The sequence below is a fragment of the Panthera leo genome, chromosome C2 (genome assembly GCF_018350215.1).
Source record: "Panthera leo isolate Ple1 chromosome C2, P.leo_Ple1_pat1.1, whole genome shotgun sequence".
In the NCBI taxonomy this organism is placed as follows: Eukaryota; Metazoa; Chordata; class Mammalia; order Carnivora; family Felidae; genus Panthera; species Panthera leo.
The window spans coordinates 69,691,000-69,708,349 of NC_056687.1; the positions used below are offsets into that span (position 1 = coordinate 69,691,000).

Here is a 17,350-nt window from a genome sequence, read left to right on the forward strand (position 1 = left end):
CTAGTCTATCAGGACCCAATATGTTGGCCTAGTCCTTCAGCCTCAGGCAACAGGCTGTGTCCTTGCTTCATTTTTGTTTTCTAAGTTATGTTTTTTTAAAGATGATCTACATTCATTAGGATTTTTCCTAAATTTTTTTTCTTACTGGGGGAAAAAAAAGACTGTGCTCCATGGTTTCCAAGATCATGGTGCTAAATCACACTCTAGACTAGTATTCAAGGACATTCAAGCTAATTCTGTCTGATGTCCTGCCTTCAAGTTTCTAAGCCATTTTTGACTATCAAAGTGGATGGAAAATTGTTTTTTTCCACTTGTAAAAACATACAAAGAAAACTATTCCTGTACCTCCCTTTCTCCTTTGATGTGTTGTTTAGAAATGTAACCTAGAATATCCCACAAATGAGTGTTTCTTTTTAAACAGTCAGTGGGTGGGAAGCAAAATGCAATGCTTCCCATGTTCAGAGAGAGCCTGTTAGCCCAGGGGATCCATCCCTTCCAGCTGCTACTCCATCCTCCCACAGCCCTGACCTAGACGCAGGGCATTTGTCTTGTCTTCAGCTCCAGCCATTCCTTGTCTTCTGGCAAGGTAAGTGAGGCTAGATTAGAACACTTCTGATGGCAGGCATGTCACTGTTAACAAAGAATCTTGGTTACTTACATGTTATTCTATGAATAAGGAAACTGAGGCCCAGAAAGATTGAGTGACTCAACCAAGAAGGTTCTAGTCATTAGTGGAAAAGCAGGAACTAGAACCCAGATCATTCTGCTTCACTGTCACATTTTTCCCTCACTCTCAAAGCCAAGGCATTGTACTCCCAATGCTAAGATTAACTTAGCTGGTCGGTCTTTCTACACATTCCATAAAAACATTAGTCACATATTCGTGAAAAAGCACCCACCACGTGCCGAGCTCTGTGCTGGATACTATAGAGTGATGTGGACTATTTGTTGAGTGTGAATCCTTCTTTGTGTAATTTTCGTTTGATGTGTGTCTCTATAGCCAGGCCGTTAAGCCCTGATGAGGGCAAGGTTGTCTGTCTGCTTCACTGATGTCCTGGGCCCACAGCACACATGGATGCTTGGGAAAGACTTGTGGAATGAATGAACAGAAGGAACATAGTCCCTGATCTCAGAAAATTCCAGCATTGAGGGGCAGCTAAAACAGCTGGTCTGAAAGCAGCCAGATATACAAACATTGTATTTTTAAATGTGCTAAAGAAATCTAGAAGTTCCCTTACCTCCAAGCAGAAAGCATTAGTCAGCTGGAGAACCTGGCCTGTTGGGAACAGGAACCCCCAAATCCCTTCTCAGACCCTGGGAAACATGGACAGCAAGTCTGGAGATCTTGAGAGATTCTGTGTTCTGTACCTGAAACCTGAAAAATCACCTAGAAATAGTCACACTCTCAGAATAAAATAGAGGGCCTGTCTGTGACCATGCACTGTAATTTAGAATGTTCTTACTCTTCTAACACAGAACAGTGATAACAGGACAGCCATATGTCCTCCTACACTCCCTTTCATCAGGCAAACCATTAAGTGGGATCTTTGATTTCATAGATGTCAACAGTGTTAAGCCTTCCCCTAACTGTACCAGAAGACCCGGAAACTGGTCTTGTTGGTTTCCAAATAGTCAGGTGAACAGACTCTGAAGAAGAACAAGGTAACCAAATGGACTGATTCAGCTAAACTGAATCATATTCAACAGGGCAGCTGTGACTCACCCCACAGGGATCAGGGTCATTTTAACAATGGGTTTCTAGAAAAGGCCCCAGTCTTCCTTTTTTAATCCAGAGGAATTAGAGCACAGCCCCGCTATATTGGGTAGATGAGGAAAACATAACCATTAAAGAGTCATGACAGACCAACTTGAGGAGCTGTGGGGCCCTAGGACCTCTCCAATCACCTTGTGTGTATTTTGTGTGCTGTGGTGGGGTGGAAGGAGTTTAGACACATCTGGGTTCAAATCCCAGCTCTGGTGGTTGCCCTCTGTGTCATGTTGTGTGAGTTGCTGTGCTTTAATTTCCCTATCTATAAGACAAGTAATACCCATCTCACTGAGTCCTTGGGAAGATTAAGTAAAATACATTTACTTGGCACCTATAAGACATTCAGTAAGGGTTAATTTTCCACCATTATTTGAGGGAAAACAAAAGTTTAGGCGCTATGAATATGAGTACACAATTATTTAACAAGCTGTGAGGATCTACTTCTTGAGTAGAATTCTGCCCTCTTTGCTCATTGACTATCAGCAGGTTCTTTTCTATACTATAGCTGAACAGATGTAGCTTCAACTTGCTTGTGTGTAAACAGAGCAACTTTACTCCTCTTTCCATTTGTTAACCCTTAGCATCTAAGGCTTAGATACTTGTTGTTAGCATTGGCTCGTGGGTTATTTGAGTAGCTGATGGGTTATAATTCATTACTGTCAGGTATTCATTTTAATCATCAAATTGTAGCATCGTGGGCCATTGGCAACCCCTGGACTTTAGATATTTGAAGACGGTTGTCTTGTCTTCTAATCTTCTGTCTATAAGTCCTCAGTTTCTCCAACTGTTCCTTGTATCAGTGTATTTTCATACACTCCCGTACCCTGGTTGCCTTCCTCTGGATTTCCTTCAGTGTGTAACGATCTGTATAAAGTGGGGCATACAAGAATGGTACTTAATACGGCAGATGTGATCTAACTAATACAAATTCAGCTTCTTGTTCTGGGGCTGCTATGCCTAGTCTCCTCCCTAAGGTGGTACATGTGTCTAGGAGTGGTGTGCAGTGGTTGGCTTATCAAATCTCCATGCCTGTTTTTGTGGACCCCCCTCATTGCACAGGTGACTTAGTAACCTGAGGGTGGGAACACTTTATATCTATCAGATTTTCTCCTGTTCAGTTCCATCCCAGTATTCTAGTACATTTTGAGTGTGAATTTATATTTGGAATATAAATTTTGTCCAGTACATCAGCCACATCTCCCAGCATTATTAGATAAATATACCATCTGTGGCTTCATCCAAATACTTGCTAAAAAGACAAGCTTGAGGATAGAAGACTAATGCCCAGCCCCTTTTCTGTGTAGCAGAGGATCTGGGGTTGCTTACTTGTGTTATGAATCTCCCTATGATGAGGAATCAGTCTGGTATTCTTTATTCTTCATTAAGTGCTAATAAAACCAGCATGGGGGCTTCAGTAAATAGCATTGATCGCTTTCCCCCAAGTTGCTTTTGTTTCACCCACAGATAGGTCTGCATAATTAAGTTCTACCTTACACCTGTCCCATGCAAAAGTGTTATTTTATGAAGGCAAATGGGTGTGCTTACTTGGTTCTGTTGTGCTCTGAGCCCTTTTCTGTTCCACCCAAAACATGCTCATGCTACTCTGGGCGTTCCACTGTTAAGACTGTTCTGTATGTGTGTGTATTATGAAGTGATGGGACTTTGCAACCACACTTCAAAGAAATACAGAATTATAGAATTCCAGGGAGGTAAGGCTCGGAATGAAGTGGCAGTGAAGAAGTAGCTTGTTCAACATGATGGATGTCTGCTGAATAATTTCCAGCTAATGGCCCAGAAGCAGCCACCTGCGCAGTGATGGCCCCTGTGCATATATTTACTGTGTGGGGTAGGCATGCTGCACATGTTCAGTAACTGCTTACTCCGTTGAACATTACAAACTCATCCTGGTTGAGATACTCTCCAACTAAAAATCACTATAAATTTGTAGACATGTCTGGGCTGGCTGAATACAGGGAAGTGGAAGTGAAATGGAGTTGCAGATGTTATTCTCCATAAAAATTCTAAGGGCAAGAACACTGTCAGAACATCCCAGAGCTGATTGTCATTCAAATGAGAAATTTCAAGTACAAGCTAATGTGATCTAAGTTAACATACAAGGTGGGCTGATAATGGCAATGTGCTGAAGGGGGACAGGAAAATTCGTGAAGAAACCTGGAGATTTCAGGATCTAACTTAATAGTTTTTAAACTGGACTGTCATATCAGTTTAGTGGGTCATGGCCAAAATTTTGTTTCACTGGTAGGGAAGTCTCAGTTTAGAGACAGTGAGGGCTCAGCTAAGGGGAAAGTCAAAGGATTCCTACAGTGTCACTCACTGCAGTAACATGATACCTATAACAAGAGGTGGGGAAGCCTGGCTGCAGGAGCGTTCTGAGAATAGACTTCCTTAGAGCCTCACCTGGTTTATCAGAATTTGGTAATCCTGATGCCTACACTTTGGGAGTACTTAGTAAGCCACTGGGTGCAAAGGCTGTAGTCAGAGAAGGTCCAACCCTTGAATTGGTGCATTGGTAACAGTGTAGCCCATGCCGTGGAGCATAGACACTGCATGAAAGAGTGTCTGTGTGCAGAGGAGACATGTGATAGGTCCCTCTCTGGGTTACTGCCCGGCACTCCCGTGAAAATGGACAACATGCTTCCTAGAAAATGGACAATATGCTTCCTGGAGTTTTAAGAACCCACAAATCACTGGGTTTTGCCACTGAAGAGAAAACCAGACACCTAGAAATGTGGAGACTCAACAGTGTAAGGACTAATAAACAATCCTATCAGTTCATACAAGGTAATAATCTTTGCTTGGCAAGTTCTTAAAAACCATCAGGTTGGTCCACCCAAGGTTGAGTCTTCAGAATGTGATTGTGACAGCTTGTTCCATTTAGCTGTGGTGCCAGAGCAGGTGAACCATCCACTGGAGATCTAGCCCATTAAATGCACTCTACCAGAAACCAAAGAAAACGTGATGGGGAGATCCCTCTGTACTTCTGCTACTCTGCCCTTGATCTCAGTGGCGCCTGAGGGCCCTAAGATATTTCCTTCTAGGGAGAGATTTATGTTACATCCTACCTAGTAACCAAACACGTTCTAACCCCAGAATAAATGAGAAGAGTATATAATTGTACTTCCAGTTACCAGGGCTTGGAGAAACCCAAACTTGACTTTATAAGCCAGTCAGTCACATCTCACCTCCATAACACTATGGGTCAGAATTGCCATGTGAATCCTAGATGGAGGAATTCTGGTTTTTCTGGAGGACTTGCTAGTCACTCCAAAGTCTCTTCCAATTTTAAGTGCAAATCGTGACCCCCCCCCCCCCCCCCCCCGCCCCCAGCCTCCCGCCAGAGGTTCTGAATAACCTAAGTCCTGGACTAGGTTTGAAGATGGCTTTTGTTCCTAGTACCCTTCCTGTGGTGGGCGGGGCCCTGGGGGAGGGGTCAGGTGGCTGTGGGCAGAAGAAGAAGCTGAGGATTTCCTGCTTCCCAGGAAGCCAGAAGCTCCCTCCTCATGTGCTGCTGTCACCTCCCCAGAAACACTGCTCAGTTCTCTCCTGAGCCACGTTCAACATGGTACAAATGTGCTGCCTTTTCAGAGCAAACTGATAAAGTGTGAGGAGTTGAGGTCACAGGTTTTTCTCTAAATAAAAGGTTCCTCAAATAAATGACTGGCTTCCAGCTGTTGCATACTACCAATGGGTGTGAAATACACTTTGCTGAAAAATGCAACCTAGGTTCATGGGGCAGAATCTCTCATGACGACATTATCTTACTTAATATTTTAATTTATACTCCATAGCTTAAAAACTTCCCTCAAGAGACCTACTTTTTAAAACTGCCAATCATCTGGAAAAGCAAGTAAGTTCCAGAAGCTCCAGCACCTGAGTAGCTTGCTGCACACAGGCAAATTGCAGGAATGCTCGGAAGTGCCCTCATGATGTTCATGGCACGGCAGCCACGAGGAATCTTTTTGGTTCTAGAGGCAGCAGTGCCCGAGCATCTGTTACAGAAATAGGGAAACGGCAAAAGGTGATTTGCTGGTAGATCAGGTCTATGTGTGATAGCTGCAGGGGTGGCCAGAGGCCAGATCTGATCCAGGTGAGTTTGGAACTTGGAAATAGAAGCTTAGGGAAGAAAGGAACTTTAGAGATCATCTGTCCCTCTGCCTTCACGGATGTGTTTAAAAGAAACGAAGTGACTTGCTCAGAGTCACAAAACCAGTTAATGACACACCTAACACTGAAATCCAACTCAGTCTCCTGCTTATTAAATAAATTGGGTTAGGGGTACCTGGGTGGCTCAGTCGGTTAAGTGTCCGACTTCGGCTCAGGTCATGATATCACGGTTCATGGGTTCAAGCCCCACATCGAGCTCTGTGCTGACAGCTCAGAGTCTGGATCCTGCTTTGGATTCTGTGTCTCCCTCTCTCTCTGCCCCTCCCCACTCATGCTCTGTCTCTGTCTCTCAAAAATAAATAAACGTTAAAAAAAAATTTTTTTTAATAAAAAATAAATAAATAAATAAATAAATAAATAAATAAATAAAGTGGGTTAAAAACAGTACTTTTAGAGTAACCCTGATTCCCCAACTTGTAGAACCTTGTAAGCAAAAACCAAACACTATTGTTACCCCCTTCTCCAACACCCTGCCCTGGCTATGCCCATCTGTGCTGGCCCAAGTAAATTACAAAGTGATTCTCTAGCCCAGTCCAGTGCCTCCAGGGCTGGCATGTGGCAAAGTGGGGAAAGAGAACTTCCCAAGTACAAATGCCTATCACAGACTCTTTGATACCAAGAACTTGTGACTCCTGTAGTGGCCTTGGTCGGGGAGTGATTCTGCCCCAGGCAGAGTCTTCAGGCCTCTCAAGGCAAATACTTGGTTGGGCTCTGAGAGCTTGGCAGTGAGCGCGGAGATGTGACTGATCCCTGCCTCCAAGCTGCCCGGGAGCAGTGAGTCCTGCTGTGGCTTGGCACAAATATGAACTCTGTTTTTAAAAATTTTGGTGGAAAGAGAAAGCAAATTTGAGAGCAAGCCAAAATGTTAAAGTGGATTAGCTGGCGACAGTCCAAGGCAAACAAGACCCAAGTGAGTATGTCTCCCGCCGGACATATTGTGCTCGGGAGGAGAGGCATGAGTGGGGGGATGGCACCCCGCTTGGGGGGCTGGGGGCAGAGAGAGAAGTGGCAGCTCTCAGGGCAAGGATTTTACTGGAGAGTTCTGCACAGACCTCTTGGCATATCACTTACCCTTTTTTTCTTCTGTGTTGGTTAAAAGGTTCTTTTAGTACAAAGCAAGAAGACTGAATGCCTTATTAAAGTGAACAGTAGGGGAAACAGGCTGTGAGAAGTATTGTTCTTAAAAAGTTGAGCTCCTGGAGGACTAGAAGTGACACCAGGAGTATGGTGTCTGGGGGTAAGCAATCCTGGTGGGTATGAAAGTGAACTCTTTCAGAAAATTCAGGCAGAAATGTTGCTGGAATGAACATCTGCAGCCACAGCAGTGAGACTAGAATGGACGAGGCAGGTGAAGGGGGCTTCGAGTGGTGTTTGTGCCTTAGCTGGAGCTACCTCTGTCTATGCTCACTGTGCTGTAAAGCTGGACACCGGTTACCTGTGGCTACAACATAGGATTCTTGGGAAAAGCCTGTTGGATAGCAAGTGCATCAGTGTTACCCTGTTTCTTGATCTTGAGCTTAGATGGGACATGCTTGCTCAGAGTTTACCCGCCTGGAAGCTCAGTGTCACTTCCTCGCTGCTCGACAGCTACTGCCCACCTGTCTGCATAACGCGTGTGCATGGGTCTTGGGATTTGTGGCACTGGGGTGAGGTGAGGCCAAAAAGCAGGTCCTTGTCAAGAGAAGTAAGTTTGAATGTCCAGCGTGGTGGCTCTCTACAAGGAGCAACAGTGAGGAGTGACTTTGGCTCAGGGCCTCTCCCAGGGGCAGTGAGCAGCAGTTGCCTTCTGATGGGAGCAGCCTGTTTCTGCCCCGATACCTCTGCCTGTTGAGAGAAACCTGCTAGAAGAAGATGCAGAACTGTGCACACGGGACCCAGGATAGATGTCCTTTCCCTCATTGCAGGCAGACTCTTGCCCCCAGCAGTCGGTCTTTCCATTCTTCCCCCACCACGTGCTGTGCAGAACGGGCCCTGGCTGTGCTGGAGAAGCCACTTCTGTGTATCAGGGCCAGTGGTCAGTTTTCAGCCTCCCCATACATAACGGCTTAAAATTGAGTCTTCTGAGTTCAGAAAGGTTCACCTACCAGGCTTTTTTGATGCTCTACCTGGTTCTGTTTGAAATTGGTAATTGCAGAGAGATGTATACACTCATGACAAGCTCGGGAGAGAGCCTCTGTTCTGCCTGGCCCCTGCTGATGCTGGCTGTGGACTGCTTAGTGAGTGTCCCGTACACAATGCTCTCACCCCCTACCAATGGCAAGGGCTTATATCCCCTCTGAACTTTATGATGCACCGAAGGGAAAGAAAGCCTCCACCTTTTACTATGTCTGTCTCTGGTCTCCTGCCAAATGGTGTCATTTCAGCTGCAGGAATGGGGTTTAACAAGTTTCATTTGCTACTTGCTATTACTGACTTACATGCACGTGGAAGACTTGATTTTAGTGAGCACCAGGGAGATTAAAAATTCACTATCTTCTTTTCCTTGGGATTTTGATGGATGCCACCTTTTTATGTCACGGATTCATCGACCACTTCTTGAGCTCTACTATATGGCAGGCACTGTTCTAGACACAGAGGATATGGCAGTGAACAAAAGAAAATACCTTGGTTTCCTGCTTCGACCTGTCTCTCTTTCCTGCTGATTGGCAGCCTAAATATGCTCAATTTTAAGGCATTTGTAATGCATTGGAACTGACTTTTGTTTTAACCTCTATCTCTATATGTGTATCTGTGACTGACACTTTTGGGGCTTTTATCTAAAAAGAACTCAGCAATCCTTTTAAAAAGATCACTTGGGAACACTTGGAGGTAGTCCTGCAATTTTCAGTTCTCTGATTCATAACCATTGCAGATCAGAATGCCAGATTACACACCCACCCACCCATCCCCCACCCCCCCCCCCCCCCACACACACACAACACTATTATCTTTTGGCCCTGATTGCGTTCGGCACATTCCTGATTAGAGAAGGTTACACTCATGGCAGGAAGACAGACATTCTAGACAAAGAGAAAAGAGGAGGAAGTATTCAACCTAACCCCCAAATACTTTTAAATTTTGTCTATCTCATGAAACAGTTAGGAATATTGGAAGGAAGTTGTTCGTAAAATAAAAATATTCTGATTTTTAAAAAAAGAATGTGAGGGTATGAGGAGTGGGAAAAGGTTTGTTTAAAGGAGGTGCTTCAAACTGTGGAATCTGAAATATGTAATGCAGAGTCCAGCTCCCCACTCTGCCCCACTGCACCTACATGTAACCCCGAAAAAGTCACAATTTTTATGCCTTTTCCACATGAAACTTTATTGCATTCATGAAAAAATTTTTGAAAAATCCCCAAAGAGGGAGATTTTTAGGATATGTTCTGTAACATTTAAACTCAAGACAGTGCTTCTGAGGCATCTGGGTGTCTCACTAGGTTAAGCCTCCAACTTTGGCTCAGGTCATGACTTCACGGTTTGTGGGTTCAAGCCTCATGTGGGGCTCTGTGTTGACAGCTCAGAGCCTGGAACCTGCTTCAGATTCTGTGTCTCCCTTTCTCTCTGCTCCTCGCCTGCTCGTGCTCTATCTCTGTCTCTCGAACATGAATAAATGGTAAAAAAAAAAAAAAAAATTAAGACAGTGCTTCTAACAGGAACGTGAAGTCCAAACCACTAGGTTGGTTGTGTTATTTAAAGAGCAAACTAGTTAGCACAACCATTAACACATGACCAAGTAAAAAAGATCTGTTAACAGAGAAGAATGAAATTAGCTAGAGGTAGAATAGAAAATTATTTCAAATATATTGGTATACTGATTTCATTCTTTTATTCAATGGAATGCTACTGGGTGTCCGCTGTTGACAAGATACCATGGAGATTCCCGATACCTAACAACAACCTCTGTCCTTTCACACCCCAGGTGTCTTATATGTGATGCCAAACACGGTGACTATGGGCATGTTTCATGTATTTATGAAAGGGACCATTGTACTTAGCACTTCCTTTATGCCAGTTGCTTTGCAAATTAGCTGAGAAATTAGAGACTTACCATACTGTATACTAGGTTTTGTAACGGAAGCATACCCACTTTGTGCAACAAACTTACCCCCGGGAAGGGGATGGCTTCTACACCAAAAGTGAAATTTGAGCTTTCACCATAAGGTTCATCTTTCTATCTGTTTCTCCTCCTTTGTATCAGTTTTGATACACAAATAAGTTATTCTAATCAGGGACAATATGTAGAAGAGAAGTACTACTGATACATCTGTATCAAAAGAATTACTTGGTTTTGATGTGGAATTTGGCTTTTTTTTTTTTAATGGGCTTTTAGCTCTGATAGGAACTGTTCAGAAAAATAGTTAGAATCTTTACCAAAATCTTCTTACACTTCCTCATAATAATTCAATCAAACCTGATTTTCCTTAAAGATATGCATTCAAGATTCTTAAGATGAACTTTTAAAGTAGTGAACTTTTAAACCCACATGTTTCAAAATGTGGGTATTCTAGAGAGGTTCTTTAAAAACATGAAGGCTCATATTTATTTACTCTTCTTAAAAATGTTTAAGGGTACATGGGTGGCTCAGTTGGTGAATCATGTGACTTTGGCTTAGGTCATGATCTTGCAGTCTGTGAGCTTGAGCCCTGCGTCGGGCTCTGTGCTGATAGCTCAGAGCCTGGAGCTTCCTTCAGATTCTGTGTCTTCCTCCCTCTCTGCTTTTCTCCCGCTCACACTCCATTTCTCTCTCTCTCTTTCTCTCAAAAATAAATAAATATCTTTTAAAAAGTTTAAACAAGTAGTTGCATACAATAGTACAATTTTTCACTTTTTTCATGTAACAAATTTGGGTAATTATACAGTGAGTCATGTAATGCTGCTTCATTCTTTTTGATGATTATGCAGTATTCCATTACTTATGGTACCATAGGTTATTTAACTAGTTCTCTGTTGATGGGTAAATGAGATGTTTCCAATCTTTTGCCATTACAAACAAGGCTGTAATTAGTAGCTTTGTATAGATATAGTTTCTCACACTTGTGAATTATGAGTATATTAATAGGGTAACTTCCTAGAAGTACAACTACATCAAAAGGATTTACATTTAAAATTTTGATAGCCATCGTCAGATTGCTCTGTGTGGATGTTGTACCAGTCCATACTCCCATCAGTTGAATTTAAGAGTCCCCACAATCTTGCAATTTAGTGTAGCATCGATATTTTAATCTTTTCTGAGCTGATATCAGATACTATAAAAATAATCCTTATTCATTATTGCCCTGTGTGTTTTGTTTAACTGATAATATTAGTTTCTTTTATTTTTATTGAAATGTCCAGTGTTTATACTGTTACCCAAATGAGACTTGTGGGTTTGTCTCATTAATGTTAATTATACTTTCGTTTCTATGGATAAAATACATTCCTAATTAAAAGTATTTGGTTTACATTAAACTTTAAAAAAAAATTTTAAAGTAAAATACAGGGGCACCTGGGTGGCTCAGTGAGTTAAGCGTCTGACTTCAGCTCAGGTCATGATCTCACACTTCATGAATTAGAGCCCCACATCAGGCTCCGTGCTGACAGCTTGGAGCCTGGAGCCTGCTTCGGATTCTCTGTCTCCTGCTCTCTCTCTCTCTGCCCCTCCCCCACTTGTACTCTCTCTCAAAATAAATAAATAAGTAAACTTTTTTTTTAAAAAAAGTAAAATACATATGCTAAAAATGCATACAAACTCCTAGACAATTGAATGGACAATTATAAAGTGAACATACAGGAAATAACCATGCTGGTCAGAAAGGCAGGACATTGCCAGCTTTCCAGAAGCCCCCTGTGTGTCCCTTCCTGGTCACAACCCTGTTCTTCTCCCTTAGAGGTAATCATTCTCGTAACATTCGTGATAATACTATCCTTACTTTTATTTCTATTTTTACCTCCTTTGTATGTGTCCCTAAGCAATATAGTTTCAATGCGGCTGTTCTTAAATTTCATATGACCGGAATTATATTGCATGTTTGTGTGCGTGTGTGTGAGTGTGTGTGATTTTTATGGAATTCATCCATGCTGAAGTGTGTCATTCATTCATTTAGTTGTTATGTAGTATTCCATTATACGACTATACCACAATTTATCCATTCCGTGCATGGGATATTTGGGGCTGCTGGCGCAATACTGCTATAAATATTCTTGTATCTGTATGCTTGGGCACACTTGCTTGAGCTTCCCTACAGTGTAAAGTGAGGCGTGGAATTTCTAGGTGAACAAAAAAGGACTTACTGAGTGATAGGGTATATCTCTGTCTATACCTTCAACTTTACTAGATGATGTGATTTCAAAATGCTGGTGCCAGATGGACACTCCTACCAGTATATTTGAGAGTTTCGATTGCTCTGTACACTAGCCTATACCTGACACTGTCAGACTTCAAAATTTTTGCAGGTCTGGTGGGTATATGGTAGTATCTGCTTATGGTTTTAATTTGCATTTCCCTAAGCATTAATGAGGTTGGACACTTTTTCATGTCCTTAATGGGGCTTTGGGTTTTCTTTTCTTTTTTTTTTTTTTTTTTTTTTTTTGATGCCCTGTTCAAGCCTCCTGCCCATCCATGTATCTAGTGAGTTGTCTAGGGGTTTCTTGTCTGCATTTTTAAGAGTTCTTCATACATTCTAGATATTAGTCCCTTATTGGTTATATATGTTGTAAATGTCTGTTCTCACTCTGTGGTTCATCTTTCTACTCTCTTTATTCTGTCTTGATAAACATAAAATTTGACATTTTGAAGTCAATATATTTGTAAGTTAGAGGTTCATGTGATGTCATACGAGACGTTTCCTACATTTAGTATTTTCAAATATAATTCACCATTTATTTCTCCTCAGAATAGTATAGCAACACGGAAACTTTATTTTTAATGCGGGTTTCTGTCAATCCCTAAGCATCCCTCCTCTATTTTAATGAAAGAATAAGAACTGCTTGACTTTTGAAGGTATCTGTCTGTTGTCCTACATTATATGACAGGTAACACAGCTAAAGCAATGAAGTGTGTTAGGATAAAAGGTAATAAATATATTGGATTTGGAACTCAGCTGTCCAACAAACAGATCCAAGACATAGGAAGTCTTCACGTAGCAAAACTAAACACGTATGCTCACAGGAAAGCCTCTTGAATCCTGATTTGGTATGTAATTCTTACCGTCTCGGCCATCTAGTTACTTAGATATTACTTAGAAAATCAGAAGAGGAGAAAGTTCCTTCTGTCTAGACCCACCAATAGCCACAAAGGCTGAGCTACTGTCAGCAAGAGAGGAAGCAGAAAAGCTGTGAGAGCAAAAGCTGATGGGTGCATTAAAACTCCCAACAGTTTGGTTCTCTTCAGTGAGGGTACCAAGATTTCATCATGATTGAGCATATCTGAGGACCCCCTTATATTCTGCACTACACCATAATTATTCATCATGGTGGTATTTATATTGTAAACAGAAGGGAAAATTATGCTCACTGTATTCTGTTTCAGAAGTTAGAGATATAAAGATATCCATAAAGATGGCTAAATCGGGGAGATAAAGTGCTGGTGTTTAGCTATTCAGAAAACTTGATTATCCCACCAGGCACATTTCCTAGGGGTTCTGGGGACCTGAGGTGATGCTGACGGGGGTTTACATTAGCGGAATGATTGGTGAGACTCAACTTTTCTCAGTCCTAGGGATTGACCCCAAAAAGACTGAGGGCTACACTTCTTACTGCGTCATTCACTGTAGTGTGAGCCGGTGTCCTACCACATGTGGCCTATGGGCAGAGCCTCCCCACTGTTCCCCGGGCCTTCACGCTTACCTCCCTCCGCTCCCTTCTCCACTCTGCAGGCAGTGTGATCTGTTTTTCTTTTTGTTTGTTTTAATTTTTTTTATGTTTATTTATTTTTGAGAGCGAGACAGAGCATGAACAGGGGAGGGGCAGAGAGAGAGGGAGACACAGAATCTGAAGCAGGCTCCAGGCTCTGAGCTGTCAGCACAGAGCCTGACACAAGGCTTGAACTCACAGACTGCGAGAACATGACCTGAGCCAAAGTTGGACGCTCAACTAACTGAGCCACCCAGGCGCCCCCAGTGGACAAGCTGTCCACATCACTTTATGGCCTTAAGCCCTTCAATAGTGTCTCTTTGTTCTGAGGCTGAATGTCAAAATCTTCACCATGACCTATGTGGCTGCATGATCTGGCCTCGGCCCACTTCTCTGGCCTCATGAGAACCACTCTTTTCCTCCTGTATTCTGCCTTGCAGCCTGTACCTGGCCTTCCTTGAATGTCCCAGGTTTCTTCCCATCCCGAGACCTGTAGACAGGGCCTGTGTTTTCTCTGTCTGGAAGATCATCTCTCCTCCCATGCCACAGTCCACCCCTTTTGCCCTCTTTTCTTTCTGATTTTATCCTGTCCTAATCCACTGCCCAAGTCCCCTCCCCAAGCCACATCTCTCACAACACTCTGTACTGTTATTTCCCAGTACCTGCCGCTGTGGCCATAAGCATTTGTGTGGTTATATGACTGCCTCCTATGCTAGACTTTCAGTCCGTGAGAATGGAGGGATGTCTGTTTTATACACCCATTGCATCACTGAATCCAGCAAAGTACTGACTCCTAGAAGGTGCTCAGTAAATATTTGTTCAAGGAATAACTGAATAACAAATAAACACAAGGTAACATGTTTGGCATTGTGGGTAAGAGAGAGATCTGGAAATTGAGACCAAATGTAATTAAGAAAATAAAAATCCTAGTTTGGGAGGATCAGAGAAGTTTTAGCATTAGACTTTACTAAGTGGGTAGAATTTATCCAGGCAGCACTGTGGAGGCAGGGGTGGGGCGCAGAGAAAGGTCATACTACATGGATGAAACAGTAAGAGCAGGTAAGGGAGAAAGGGGAAAATAGGATGGGTTTGGGGCTTGCAGGGGAGATATATGTCTGGTTGAAGTTCTGGGTCTGTGAGGTGAGCTGTGGGAGATTAAGACCAGAAGGATTGCTTGGCTCAGATCATGGAAGACACTGGACACCATTCAAAGGAATTTAGACGTTATTCATTAACATCCAAGAAACACTGTTGGTTTGGGGGTTTTGTTTGTTTGTTTGTTTGCATGATGGCGACTTTCATCCTCACCTAGATGCATCACTGTCATTTTACTCTGTCATTCTTTCTCTAGTCTCAGAAAGAGTCTAATGCTAACCCACCCATCCACAACCCTCTAAATCTCATCCTTTATACCCATTGGAGTATATCACTTCAACACCTCCTCTCCCACATGTCGTCAACCACTGCCTGCCATGCTGCCATCTACCACGTGTTGTCCCCTCATGCTCCAGTGAGAGCCACATTTGAACTTCTGCTCGTGATTCTTCTTTCTCTACATCACCCCGCCACCTCCAGCCATGGTTTTTGTTCCTTCGATTCTGATGTCTATGACAAAAATGCCAAGATTATAGCTCTGAAGTGACTTTTCTCCTAATGGCAGTTTTCACGTTAATTTACTCACCCACCACGTGCCGGGCACTGTTCCAGAATGGAGATGCAGCACTGAAACGAAACAGGCCAGTCCCCACCCATCTGAAGTTCTACTGAGGAACCAGAAAACCAATAAGCAAATTTGAGACCGAGTGGCCACATAATGAACACTGTTAGTGCCGGGCACCATTATTATAACTGGTCACCTGTGTGTTTCCAGTTTGATGTCCGACTTTTCCTCAGTCTCAGTCTCAGAAAATTATTTCTTTTTCTCTCAAACTAGTAACGTGGTCTGACTTCCCCATTTGGGGCAAAACAATATGATTTTCCCAAATACCCATGTTTTATCTTTGGGTCCATTGTCGGCATATTCCCTGACAGCCAGTCTGTTGCTAAGTCCTGAGAACGAGTCCCTCAAAATATCTGTCACACCACTCTGCCGGGCCTTGGTTACCCTTTGCTGAAATTCTTCTTTCAGAAACCTCCCTGCTTTCTGGGATTTTGCTCCTGTGTCTTATCTTTTCTCCTGATACCAGATTCATCCTCCTCAAACTTTTCCTTCAATGTCTCACTTGTCAGCTAAAAGCCTCAGTAGCACATTCACTAAGGATCAAGTACAGATGTTTATAAAGTTTTCCCTCCAACACATCCTTTAGAGACCTTTGCTGTCATATATGCTATAATGCATCTGCTTCCGATTAAATCATAATGAAACTGCCATTTTTGTGTATCCAAAATGGGTGAATCCTGGCAATTTATATGTTTCAGCCTAATTACACTTATCACATAATGGGTTGCCTATGTGTCTTTCTCCCATGTTACATTGTGAGTTCCTTGACAATCATGTCTCGGTGCTAATGATGCTCCCATCTCTACTGTCTGCGACAGCATCTAGCACATAATAAATAATGGCAGTTGAATGCCCCCAGCCATGTCATGCTTTGCTCCTGCTGTGTCCACCAGTAATGCTTACTGACTTGCGTAATCACATCTGGCCCACCCTTCACTGCCAGCCTGACTCATGCCTCCTTCATGCTAATGCTCACTACTTCTCCCACCACACCTCTGAGCACAAGCATTGCCCCCTCTCCTGTACCCTTCCCCACCTCAAACAAGTCAAATATCATTGTTTAACATCCAGGTCATATGTTAGGTGTTTTACATAGTGTTTGCCATGTTGTTTAGCATAAAGTTGCACCCTTAACAATGAGTTGAAAAATCTCTGTTTCTAGCCCTTATCTCTCACACTCGGGTCATTAGTGCGATGTTTCCAACTGTCTGCGGCCGAACTGCACTTGGGTGACTCACGCGCTCTCTTTGGCAGACCTGAAACTGAACACATCCCCTACCATCTCCCAGACAATCTTTTCTTAACCCCCATCTACAACTGTACCTTTAAGCCATCTTGGCTCTCTTTCATTCTTGATCCTTTTCCTGAAATCCTGTTGCAATGGATCATCACAGTGATTGCATAGTCTTCATCCTGACTCTAGATTTTCATGGAATATGTAAAGTCTATCCCTGGCAGCTTTAAGAGGAGACGCATGTCTCCCAAACCACAAGAACATTCTCTAGGACTTACAGCCTCCTGATACACAGGCCCCTTACACCCAGCCCTGCCCCTTTTCTGGGTTCCTTACTGTCTGCAAACCTCTCCTCTAATATATGTTTATATGTTTTCTGGTAGATTATCTGTGTGATTCTCTTCACTAAAATATAATGACCTTTTAAATAATAATCGCCTTTGTCTACCAACCTATCACAGATATCACTATGTTTCCAAAACTATTTCTCTGTACTGGTGGATACAGGAAAAGTGTTGTTGAAACAAGTTTTCTTCATTATTGGAATGATTTCTGGAGTCCCTTCCCTTAGCACTTTGTGAGACAGCATCTTCTTCTGGTTCCCTTTTGTTTCCTTTGGGCTGGTTTTTATGTCA

General features: G+C 42.7%; 1 protein-coding gene across 7 annotated transcripts in view; it reads left to right on the forward strand.

Moving 5' to 3' along the window:
• The window catches only part of KALRN (kalirin RhoGEF kinase), a 598,446-nt gene that overhangs the window by 390,511 nt on the left and 190,585 nt on the right, over window positions 1–17,350 (forward strand). The window lies entirely within an intron of this gene.